Source organism: Gobio gobio, assembly GCF_949357685.1.
Source record: "Gobio gobio genome assembly, chromosome: 3".
NCBI lineage: Eukaryota > Metazoa > Chordata > Actinopteri > Cypriniformes > Gobionidae > Gobio > Gobio gobio.
In genome coordinates, this window is record NC_137099.1 from 59,181,812 (window position 1) to 59,194,504 (window position 12,693).

General features: G+C 43.1%; 1 protein-coding gene across 1 annotated transcript in view; it reads left to right on the forward strand.

The window, feature by feature from the left end:
• LOC307124209 (adhesion G protein-coupled receptor E3-like) overlaps positions 1-12,693 on the forward strand; it is a gene marked incomplete at both ends in the record, with an annotated part of 117,143 nt that overhangs the window by 101,329 nt on the left and 3,121 nt on the right. The gene's annotated exons all lie outside the window — the stretch shown is intronic.

Below are 12,693 nucleotides of genomic sequence, written 5' to 3' on the forward strand. Positions count from 1 at the left end.
GAGCTTTTTTATAGCCATCTTGCAATACCGCAACATGTGACGTCACAGAGGTGGATTGCTCCGTTGGCCAGTGAAGTTTTATTAACACACACTTGTTTTGAAATGGAGGAAGACAAACTTGAAAGGACTGTTGAGCCCATAAGAAGTCAAATTGCTAATAAAAAAACAAGCAAAAACAATGCAAAACAAGTGTTAAAAGTAAAAGAGTAAAGAAAAGTAAAGAAACGCTTATATTACTTCACTGGCCAACAGAGCAAACCTGTCACACGCTGTGGTATTGCCTGATGGCGGTGCCCTTGCTCCAAAAGCTATAACAAAACATCCTTTTTTCTTTAAAATGGTAACATTTAAATCTGCAGTCCATAACTTTTAGCGCTCTAGCTGTTATTAAACAGCACTGCATGCATCTTACGGAAGAACAATAATGATAACGATAATAAAACAAATGAATAACAAATTAACAAATAAACAATGAATGAATGAATGAATGAACATTGCAGCCGGCGCTACTTCTCTCTGTTTATGTCTATGGCGAGTCACGCAGGGACTGTGTTCCTCCGCAGCGGTTCCCACCAGACCGATGTGAAATAATCCCAAAATAAACACTTATTATAAGTGTACCATAATGATTCAGGGTAAGATAAAAACACGGTTTTGAAAATGGATTCATGTTGTACATTCTCATTATATAATTTTTGTAAATCTCAAACACAGAAAATGTTATGGACAGCAGCTTTAATTGTTATATATATATATATATATATATATATATATATATATATATATATATATATATATATATATATATATATATATATATATATAATTTATTTTTTATTTTTTTATTAAAGTGGATAAATACTTAAAAAGAAGTGGATAAAAAGAAAGCCCTGCAAACTATCTACACTATAGCAAAAGTATAAAAAATGCTTTATTTGCTGCAACATTTCCTTCCATGTCCTTCATAGGCATACACAGACACATTTAAAATCAGCTCATGTCCCCAATCATTGCGAATATCCATCAATTATTAATCACAATCAGTGACTTCATACATCATTGTATCCTCATCATCATCATCATCATATTGTCATGGTTCTGTCACTTCAGTCTAGTTTTGCTCTTGGATTTGTGACAGAGCCATGACACTGCTATATTGTCATGTTTGGTGGGAGCACATGGCTTGTCACATCCCACTGAGCAAAGTTCTGTCCAAACGACATCTTTTCTATGTCTTTGCCCCTAGAGGCGTACGTTGAAAAGACGTCCACTGAGGAGCCAGAATGAAAGTTTTTATGACGTCTGTTTTTGACGTGTTCTGCACATCCGATATAGACGTTCATGGAACCTCAAGGTTAAAAACTAGTTCAAATGTGCTCATTGTGGACATATTTTCCATTTGCAATTGCAAAGCAACTCACAGACAGTGTGTGTTTGTGCAGAAATCATGAAAATAAAAGAAACTTAGCTCACACCTTTAGACACTTTAGACAACTTAGCATCTGTAATTCACACATCTTTGGATCGTGAGAAAATCGTGGGATTCAATCCAGGATCTTCTTGCTGTGAGGAGACAGTGTTTCCCACTGAGACACTGGTGCTGCCCTTAATCACAGACATAAGACACACTTTGACTATTTCTGTCAGACGTCTACAGAAGCTCTTACTGAGAATTAACAGAGGTTTAGATGTTGATATTTATGTTTCATTTGAAGTCACCATTGTGGTGGGAAGCGTTTGCTTTAGTTGGCCTCTTGGTCCCTGTATTTGTGTTAGCTTTTCTTTGTCTGCTGTAACTGTGTGTGTGAAATACAATAGTTGTGGCTGAGAAAGCAAAGATTAAGGTCAGGTGTTGTCAGCTCCTTGTTGATGACTAAATCATCAGAAAGCAAGCAGCTAATGTTGTGTTTTAAGTTTTGTGTGCTTTTTTGGAACAATAGTCATTTGTTTAAAGCAACTATAACCTTTTTATCCTCATTAGGTGCGTTTACATGGAGCACTGTAATCGGTTTAAAAGTCCAATCCGAATAAAAATACTCCATATAAACACCTCAATCGGAATAAAAATGGCCAAACCGAATGAAATTGTAATCGGTTTGAGAGGGGTGGGATAAACCTTTTCATGAACCGATCAAACGAAAAATTCCACCATGTAAACGATCTGATCCGATTACTTTGAGTGCACGTCTTTCTGTGACGTGATATACAGCGCGCGCCTCCTCAACCGAAGAGCGCGCGCCGCGCTCACACCAGGCTAATGTTGACAAGAGAGGAAAGTTCATTTTTCTGAGGTATTAAACTTTTTTTTCGTAACATGTTATGAACATGAAGTTGGAATAATGACACAGACATAGCCTGGCTACACCATCTCGACAGCGTTTGTCCTAGGCTTCAACTGCGCCTGACAGAATAATTTATTTTTCTGAGGTGATTCTTACACTTTACGACAAATAATAAATAGCTTTTATAAAACTGTACAAGTCCTGGTGGCCGTTGAGAGCTGCCATTTCAACGGGGAACATTCAAGCTGCTCTCTGTTTCTCGTTATAGTTAAGTTAGCTATTTAAAAAAAAAAAATTCAACAACTGCTTCAAATTGGTTAAGTAGCATTACCCCCAGTCTACTTTAATTACTTTTGTTAATATTTATAACTTTGTGATTTTGGTATCTTTCCTTAATCATCTGAAATATATATGTTTAGAACTACTAGTAATGATGCTGAGCACGTCTTGAATGCTTCATTCATGTTTCACCGTATATCCTATATTTTTATTAATAATTTGATTTTATTGTTAATTTTGTGTTTTTCAAAATAAATTAATTGAATTCATTTTTGATTCCGCATTCATCATTCACAGCTGTTGAAATAGCCATTGTATAGGACATAAATTAGGTTAAACTACTGCATGTCCGCCCACAGAAAAATAAATAAATATAAAAATTACCAACACAGAACGATCCACGATACGTAACGAATCTGAGGCGGCAGACAAACTGTGTGCGCATGTCACAAAATGATTCCTACTGAAAGTCAGCACATGTAAACACCACAGGCACGTGCAGAGGGGGGGGCTTTGGGTGCTCGAGCCCCTGCCCTTTTTCAAAATGAATCAAAAGTGCCCCTCTCAGACAAATATCAAGGATAATATCGTGGTCAATAAACTAAATAAATGTGATTATTATAACATGACAATGTATACAATAGTAACGAAAGGCTCAAAAGTCGGATAATTTCTGTTGAGGCGTTGCCATAACGCGTTGATATGGGTTGCGTGCGTTTTGATTGACTGCTGATTTTCCACTGTTCGGAAACGGCTCTCGAGCCAAATATGGTCCTTTCAGAGAGTGTGTGGCCTCGCGGGAAAAAAGTAAGCCAATGTTTTTTTTTTTCATCCATAAACAGAGCTAATGTGTTGATTTAATTACAAATATATATATTAGCTATATATTTTAAAGTATTACACAATTCACCAATCCTCGTTTGTCATGTATAGGCTATACAACAACCAATCGTGATCTGCCAAAGCAAGTTCAAAGTCCATTGGGCGATGTGAAACGGTAATTTTCTGTTCTTATTCATAAATCGGTTGAAAAATACATGGACAGACGAACTGACGTTTGTGGAACGATTTCCTGCGGTTTGTCTCATTTTATAAATTGCATCACTGACAAAATGGATTTTAACAGACAACAAACAAATCCCTGCACAAAACCACAGCAGCAAACGTCGCATTAATGGTAAGTAGTGTTAAATTCACTTGTACTTATGTATATTGATACACCGTTTACTATTTCATGAAACTATCAAAGTTAACAAAACCCAAGTGCCACCGGCTCCTACAGGGCTATTAAGCAAAGTGTAGGCTGGCAAAATGGTTACATGGAAGGACTGATTACCATTTTTGAATATTAGGCTATGTAGCATTATGAAAGAAGTCTCTTATGTTCATCAAGCCTGCATTTATTTGATAAAAAACAGCAATATTGCGAAATATATAAAAATAATGGTTTTCTATTTTAAAATAATTTAAAATATAATTTATTCCTGTGATCACTGGATTTTCCGCATCATTGCTCCACTCTTCAGTGTCACATGATCATTCAGAAATCATTCTAATATGAGGATTTAATGTCAATGATGGAAACTGTGATACTCTTTTCAAGATTCTTTAATTAATAAAAAGTTAAAAAGAACACAATGTAATAATATTTCACAATATTAGGCTACTGTTTTTTCTGTATTTTTGATTAAATAAATGCAGGCTTGATGAGCATAAGGATATATATACATATACATATATATATATATATATATATATATATATATATATATGTATATGTATATGTATATGTGTGTGTGTATTAGATTAGATTAGATTCAACTTTATTGTCATTACACAAGTACAGGTACAAGGCAACGAAATGAAGTAAGAGGCTGGTTCGCCCGAACAGGGTATGTATATATATATATATATATTTTTTTTATATTTATATATTGCCCCTTTTTTACATTTGAGCCCCTGCCCCTGACGAACTCTCTGCACGGCCCTGAAACACCAGATCGGTTTAGATAACGTCTCATGTAAACAGTCCACCGAATCTTTCAATCGGAATGATTTTAATCGGAATGACAAAAAAGTGCGCATGTAAACGTGGCTAGTGTTTCCTTTAGTTGGGCAGTTTGACTCTTGGCTTTTGATTTCAGTTTGTGGTCTTTGTAACAGTATTTGCTCAAACACAAACATATAATTTGTTGCGAAAGAAGCCGTGAAAAAAGATGGTCAAATGATATATCTTTCAACATCATAAAGGAGACGGATAATTGACACATAAAAAATAAAACTGTCAAATTGTTATTAGTAGATTTTCACCAGCAATCATTTCTTGCCAGATATCAAATATTCTGAATTTTGTTATTTAAATAAATTGTGAAGAAAAACGCTTTAGGCACACCCACACAAACATCAATAATCCGCATATTAATCTCAATGACGTGCTTCGTGCTGCAATGCATGCTGGGATATATAATCATCATAGTATAACATGCATTGTAATATGCATTGTAGCTGCGTATGTAGCTGCAATAAACGCGTTAAGAATACATCTGCAGAAGCGCATGGCTTTTATTCTGCTGTGCGGAACTGAGGAAGAACCGATGACGGAATAGTTTGATCTTCGGCTGACCGATCAGCAGAAAGGGGTGTATAATTCCCGCCCACGTGTAGAAATCGAATATTCAAACTGTTTACTCATTTTTCTACCTCTGAACGAAAAACGAAAAATCAAGTCGAAATCTCGTTTTTCGTTTTTCTGAAAAAAAAACGAAAAAACGAAAAACGAGCTGTTTTCTCATTTTTCAACTTTCAATATTAAATAAAAAATCGACTGAACGAATGATACACAGGTCAGTGTATATTTTGGCCATTTGATTTTCCTTATAGAAACGGGTATTAAAAAACAAAAAAAGGATCCTTTTTCGTTTTTTTGTTTTTTAAACAAAACGAAAAACAAAAATTCAGGTTGATTTTTCGTTTTTCTTTCAGAGGTGGAAAATTAATAAACGGCTTGAATATTCGATTTATAGACGTAGGCGGGAATTATACGCCCCTTTCTGCTGATTAGTCAGCTGAAGATCAAACTGTTCCGTCATCAGTTCTTCCTCAGTTCCGCACAGCAGAATAAAAGTCCTGCGCTGCTACAGCTGTACGGATTCTTAACGCGTTTATTGCAGCTACATTTAATATTTTATTCTTCAAACAACCCGACTAACAAATAGCTCGACACAACACATACCGGGGCAGAGCCTATACAGGGCTTTCTTCTGTGTAGATAGAAATTCACATAGTCCTACACTTCGCATCAGCTGGGTATGGCAGGCTAGGTCTATATGACGGCTGTCCACCCCGGTTGCCCAGTGTTTAAAAAATAATAATAATTTATATATAAATTAATATGATTAGTTGTAAATTAAATATTTTAAACACTAATACAAAAAGGAAAAAAATAATGCATTGACTTGGGTATGTTGGGCCTATAAAGTTCACACAAGAACTGTCATTCTGACTGACAAACGGAGAACAACATTTCACACAGTTCCAATAGCCTAAGTTGCGATGAGTTAAATAAACTAAAGCAGATAAACACGCCAACAGTCACTACACAGCTGTTATAGCTACCTTTTGTTTTTGAGTTTATCTTTAATAGTGAGTGTTAATTGATGTCAAGCAAAACGGTGTGTGTTATTTTCTCTGCCAAGAAACTTCCAAAGCACATCATGTGCGTTCCCTCCGCCCTGTCCTGTGTGTCCCGCAGCTTTCACACAGATTGTGAGTTGGCCATCCAAACAAAACAGGCCAAAGAAGTGAATGGGAGATGTGAGGTAGCCTACATTCATTTATGAAATAAACACTTACAATAGCCTAGCCTATGTCTCTTTTACATGCGTATAGCCATAAGTGGATTTTAAATTTACAAGGACCCCATAGCCTAATTATAACAGTGATTCAGCCCAAAATTAATGTGGGTGGAGCAATGAACACAATGTTTTTAGTTTTGTGTGTGTGTGTGTGTGTGTGTGTGTGTGTCTGCTTTTTGTATTAATAGCCTGCAACTTTTATAATCGACCGTCGCTATTTGCCTATTTAAATAAGTTGAGAGAGACGCGCGCGTTGCATCGTTGTTAAAACTGCACTTTATTATTAGCCTACATTCAGAATTAGTATAAAATAGGCTACCAGTAAATAAAATAGCTACAACAACACCACAGGCTATACCTACGCATTCTACTTGCCCAAAAGACCAATTGTAACCATTGATCATTGTACAAAAGACCAATTAATTAAAGCAGAATATTTTTAAATGTTTGGCTGTCTGTGTTTTATTTTGATAATAATGTGAGGCGCCGGCACCAAATTAGATGTTTTCCTCAGCAGGGGAAATAACTTAGCCTAATACTGTCATTATCATAGGCTACAGATGAGAATGACATCATAATCATCATCAAAACAGTAAAATGTGTAATTTTATTTGGGCACATTTAAAATGACTACAAAGTCATGCCTTTAAAAATAAATAAAACAGGATGCGCTGCGTGCGCCTCGGTCTCCTTGAACATCTGGCCCACACCACAAACATGAAACAAAATAGCCTACAGTGAACGAGTCTACTTTTAAAAGTCAACATTTCGATTATTTGATGTTAAATGCATTATTTAGTCACTTTGGAATAAATCACAGCATGTTTCATGATAATAAAAAACGTATGGTATGATATAGCAAAAAAAAAATTTGTTTTAACATCTCTGTTGTTCTCTGGTTGTCAGTTAGTCAGAATGACAGTTCTTGCGTGAACGTTATAGGCCATAGGCTATGTCAACGCATGATTCTTTCCTTTTTGTAGGCCTATTAGTGTTTAAAATATTTAATTTAAAACTAATTAATGTATATCTTAATCTATTTATTTTTATTAGTGTTTAAAAGAGCCTATTTAATTTACAACTAATTAATTAATATCTTAATTTATTCATTTTTACTGGGCAACCAGGGTAGGCTATGACAGCCGTCATATAGGCCTATCCTGCCATGCCCAGCTGATGCGAAGTGTAGGACTATGTGAATTTCTATCTACACAGAAGAAAGCCCTGTATAGGCTCTGCCCCGGTACGGGTTGTGTCGAGCCATTCGTTAGTCTGGTTGTTTGAAGAATAAAATATTAAATGTAGCTGCAATAAACGCGTTAAGAATCCGTACAGCTGTAGCAGCGCAGGACTTTTATTCTGCTGTGCGGAACTGAGGAAGAACTGATGACGGAACAGTTTGATCTTCGGCCGACCAATCAGCAGAAAGGTGTGTATAATTCCCGCTCACATCTAGAAATCGAATATTCAAGCCGTTTATTCATTTTTCTACTTCTGAACAAAAAACGAAAAATAAAGCTGAATTCTTGTTTTTCGTTTTGTTTAAAAAACGAAAAGACGAAAAAGGATCCTTTTTTTGTTTTTTAATACCCGTTTCTTTAAGGAAAATCAAATGGCCAAAATATACACTGACCTACACGGATTCTCCAATACCTGCGCTTTCATTGTTGACCTCAGCGGGGAAAGAAATGTACTTGAGGCATGAAAATGCGCGCTCTGACACTGACTTGCGTTACCGGTTGATTCATAGATGACTGCTGCGCGGGCATTTCACTCACGCTTGATCCGTCAACGTCACATGCTTCACTACTCTCTTCATTATTGGTCACTGCCAAATTAAAATATTAAAGAGAACGATAAAATAACATTATTAACCGGTTAATGGCCATTTCAAATTAACGTTTCTGTTCAGAACGATTCAAATTGATTTTGATTTCGTTTTCGCTTTGTTCCTCTTAAAATTTCGTTCGTTTCCGGTTTTCGTTTTCGTTCCTTGAACCGGTTCAGAGCCCTGGTTTAGGGTGCCATTTGGGACAGGGCTCCTTGTGTCTCCTTGTGTTTGCTGTCCGGTGCTGGAATCGTTGTTTTGTGTTACGTTGTTATTTGTCACCCTCCATGCTTCATGTTCCTGCTCCTTGTGTTTAGTTATAGTCAAGTTGGTTTTCCCCCTCGTGAGTAGTTTTATTTGTTTTGTTTATATTTTATTATTAATAAAACCACCATGTCTTCCTGTGTTTGAGTCCTCGCCTCATGGGTGATATCGTCTCGGTTACGTATGCAACCCTCGTTCCCTGAAGGAGGGAACGGAGACGTAGGTCGGAAATGACCGACGAATTGGGATCTGTTTCCAGAGCCCGACCTACTTCGAGTGATTAAAACGAGCCAATGGACATTGGCATGCGGTTCACACATTCCACGCACCGCCCCGCAGCGCGGGTATAAATACGGAAGTGGAATACCGCATCATTGCTTTTCAACTGAGGAGCCGAGATAAGTGACTCGGCCTTCAGCTGAAGCACAGCACCTGGCGACGGGACGTACGTCTCCGTTCCCTCCTTCAGGGAACGAGGGTTACATACGTAACCGAGACGTTCCCTTTCAGTCGGTCACGTTCGACGTACGTCGGAACTGACCGACGAATTGGGATCCCTACCAACACGCCAGGAGGCTGGCCCTTCCAGCGTCCTGCCTGAGCTCGCTGGACCACTCCTATGTTAGAGTGGGAGTCAGGGCTCCGGGCAGGGAAGGACAGTCACTGCTGTTCCTGCAAGACCCACTCAGTGTGACTATTGGATAACGCTGGGAAAGCGTGCCCGTCTCGGGAGATGGTACGCTGCGGAGCCACGTCCTTCAATGGAAGGAGAGGTGGAATACACATAAGGACTAACCTAACAGGGTAGTGCAACAAATGGCAGTCTCTGGAGTGGACCCAACCTGGTTCCAGGGGGGGGGGGGGGACACACCCAGAGACGACAGAGGAAGCTCTGTCGAGGGAAAGACACGGGGCTAGCCGAGTAGGGTAGCTGATACCGTGGAGAATACACATATGGGGTAGCCGAGAGGGGACCGCAACATATGGAACCCAGCCTGCACACACGTTCCACAAGCATACGGGTGCAGGCCTGGCATCAGACGGCCGCCACGTCTGACACCGAAGGGGTGACGGAGGAGCTCACAGGGTTAGCCGTTTCCGGGGAACACAACTGGAGCAGAATAGACACACATATCCGGCCCAGTGGGCGGGAGTGGCGTATGCAAGCCGACACTAGAACGGGCACTTAGCGCTGCTGGCCACTGGGGGCGAGAATGCGGGAAGATACCGGCTCCTCCGAAGGCAGCGCTTGCAGGTTCACCACCTGGTCCCGTAAGGGAGTGGTAGGAACCTTGGGCACGTATCCAGGCCGGGGTCTCAGGACAACGTGAGAGTTGGCCAGTCCGAATTCTAGGCACGATTCGTCGACCGAGAGTGCATGCAGGTCCCCTACCCTCTTGATTGAAGCCAATGCAATCAGGAGAACTGTCTTCATGGACAGGATTTTTAGCTCAACAGACTGCAAAGGTTCAAATGGAGGACCCTGAAGTGCTCTGAGCACCAGGGCTAAGTCCCAAGAGGGTAACGAGGTAGAACGAGGAGGATTTAGTCTCCTCGCACCTCTGAGGAACCTGACGATTAAGTCGTGCTTAATTAAGGATTTACCGTCTACTGCATCGTGATACGCCGCTATTGCTGCGACGTATACTTTGAGGGTGGAGGGAGACAACCTTCGCTCCAGCCCATCCTGCAGGAAGGAAAGCACAACGTTAATCGAACACCTTCGGGGGGTCTTCCTGGTGGGAAGAGCACCACTCGACGAACAGGTTCCACTTCAGAGAGTAGAGGCGCCTCATAGAGGGGGCTCTAGCTGAAGCGATGGTGTCTACCACTGCTTGTGGTAGGCCACCTAGAACCTCCGCGTCCCGTCCAGGGACCAGACATGGAGACATGGAGACATGGTCTGGACGCGGGTGCCATAGAGTGCCCTGCCCCTGAGAAAGCAGGTCCTTCCTCAGGGGGATCGGCCAGGGAGGGGCTGTCGTGAGGAGTGTGAGTTCTGGGAACCAGGTCCGGTTGGGCCAGTAGGGCGCAACTAACAAGACCTGCTCCTTGTCCTCCCTGACCTTGCACAGTGTCTGTGCGAGAAGGCTCACTGGGGGAAACGCATATTTGTGTAGGTCCCGGGGCCAGCTGTGCGCCAGTGCATCTGTGCCTAAGGTACCTCCGGTCAGGGAGTAGTACCACTGGCAATGGGTTGAGTCCGGAGAAGCGAACAGGTCTACCTGTGCAACTCCGAAGTGGACCCATATCAGCTGGACGCTCCGGGGGTGGAGTCGCCATTTGCCCCGAGGTGTCGACTGGCGAGAGAGCTCGTCGGCTGTCTGGTTCAGCGCACCTGGGATGTGAATGGCACGAAGTGACCTCACAAACTTCTGACTCCACAGGAGGAGATGGCGGGCGAGTCGGAGCATGCAACGGGAGCATAGACCACCCTGACGGTTGATGTACGCAGCGGCCGCAGTGCTGTCCGAATGGACCAGTACGTGCTTGCCCCGAAGCGGCTTCTTGAACCGGGCCAGGGCAAGACGTACCGCCAGTAACTCTAGGCAATTGATATGCCAACGCAGTTGGGGCCCCGTCCACAGACCCAAAACTGCGTGCCCGTTGTATGTGGCCCCCCAGCCCGTGGATGAGGCATCAGTGAAAACCACAGCATGCCTCGACACCTGTTCTAGGGACACTCCGGCCCGGAGAAACGAGGGGTCTGACCACGGACTGAAGGTTTGGCGACAGTAAGGAGTAACAAAGACCCGGTACTGACCGCTCTGCCACGCCCATCTCGGGACTCGGTCGTGCAACCAGCGTTGAAGCGATCTCATATGAAGCAATCCGAGCGGCGTTACCGCGGCTGCAGATGCCATATGCCCCAGGAGCCTCTGAAAGAATTTCAGTATTTTTAATATATATATTAAATATTTTCGTATTCAAGCAGTTCAACACTGACCAGACGCGCTCTGGAGTGAGGTGCGCTGTCCGGCTGACCGGATCCTGCTCCATACCGAGATAAGAGATCCTCTGCGCGGGGCAGAGTTTGCTCTTCTCTCGGTTGACCCGAAGTCCCAACGGGCTGAGGTGACTGAGCACCATGTCCCTGTGTTCGCACAACTGCTCCCGAGACTGGGCGAGTCTAAGCCAGTCGTCGCGATAGTTGAGTAAGCGAACGCCGCGTTCTCTGAGCGGAACAATGGCTGCCTCGACGACCTTCGTGAAGACGCAAGGCGACAGGGACAGCCCGAAGGGCAAGACTTTGTACTGATATGCCTTCCCCTGAACGCAAAGCGTAGGAACGGTCTGTGTCGAGGAAGGATAGAGACATGAAAGTACCCGTCCTTCAGGTCGATCGCTGCGAACCAATCTCGGGGACGGATGCATTGGAAAATGCGTTTCTGCGTTAACATTTTGAACGGGAGCTTGTGCAGGGCCCGATTCAGAATGTGCAGGTCCAAGATTGGCCTTAACCCACCCCATTTCTTGGGCACAATGAAGTAGGGGCTGTAGAACCCCGACCTCATATCGGCAGGAGGAACCGGCTCGATCGTGCCCTTCGCCAGCAGGACATCGATCTCGGACCGCAAGACATGGGCATCGCTGCTCCGCACAGAGGTGAAGAGGATGCCCCTGTACTTGGGAGCCCGGCGTGCGAATTGAATCGCAAAGCCGAGTCTGATGGTACGGATGAGCCAGCGAGACGGCCTGGGGAGACCTAACCAGGCCCCCAGAGACCGAACTAGCGGGACCAACGGCACCACAGACGTACCCGGGGTGAGGCAGCGAGGTGGAGTATTCAGACCCGACTCGGGAGGCCCGGAGGCGGCCCGGAGTGTTGCCTGAATACTCCAGGTGGGGCAGAGAGTGGGTGAGAAGGCCCGCGGGCGTCCTCGGTGCCCAATCTGCTGCCCCCTGGTGAGGGGTGAGAGGGGAGGAAAGGAGTGGCAAGGTCCCTCTCTGGGCTCAGGGAGGGAAGAACTGCTCTGAGAATGTGGGTACCGCTGGACTCCGGGGAGCCAGCGGCAGGACCGAAACCAAAAAAATATTCTCCCCCCCGGTCCTCCTCCGGGGGAGGGAGGGGTGCGGACACCGTCTCCCCGAGCAATTCCTCTCTCGCTGGGCTGCCCGTTTCAGGGTCGCTTGCCCTTGTGCTTGCTAGCAGGCTCGCGGGACCCTGGACGGGTTGGGCACCTCC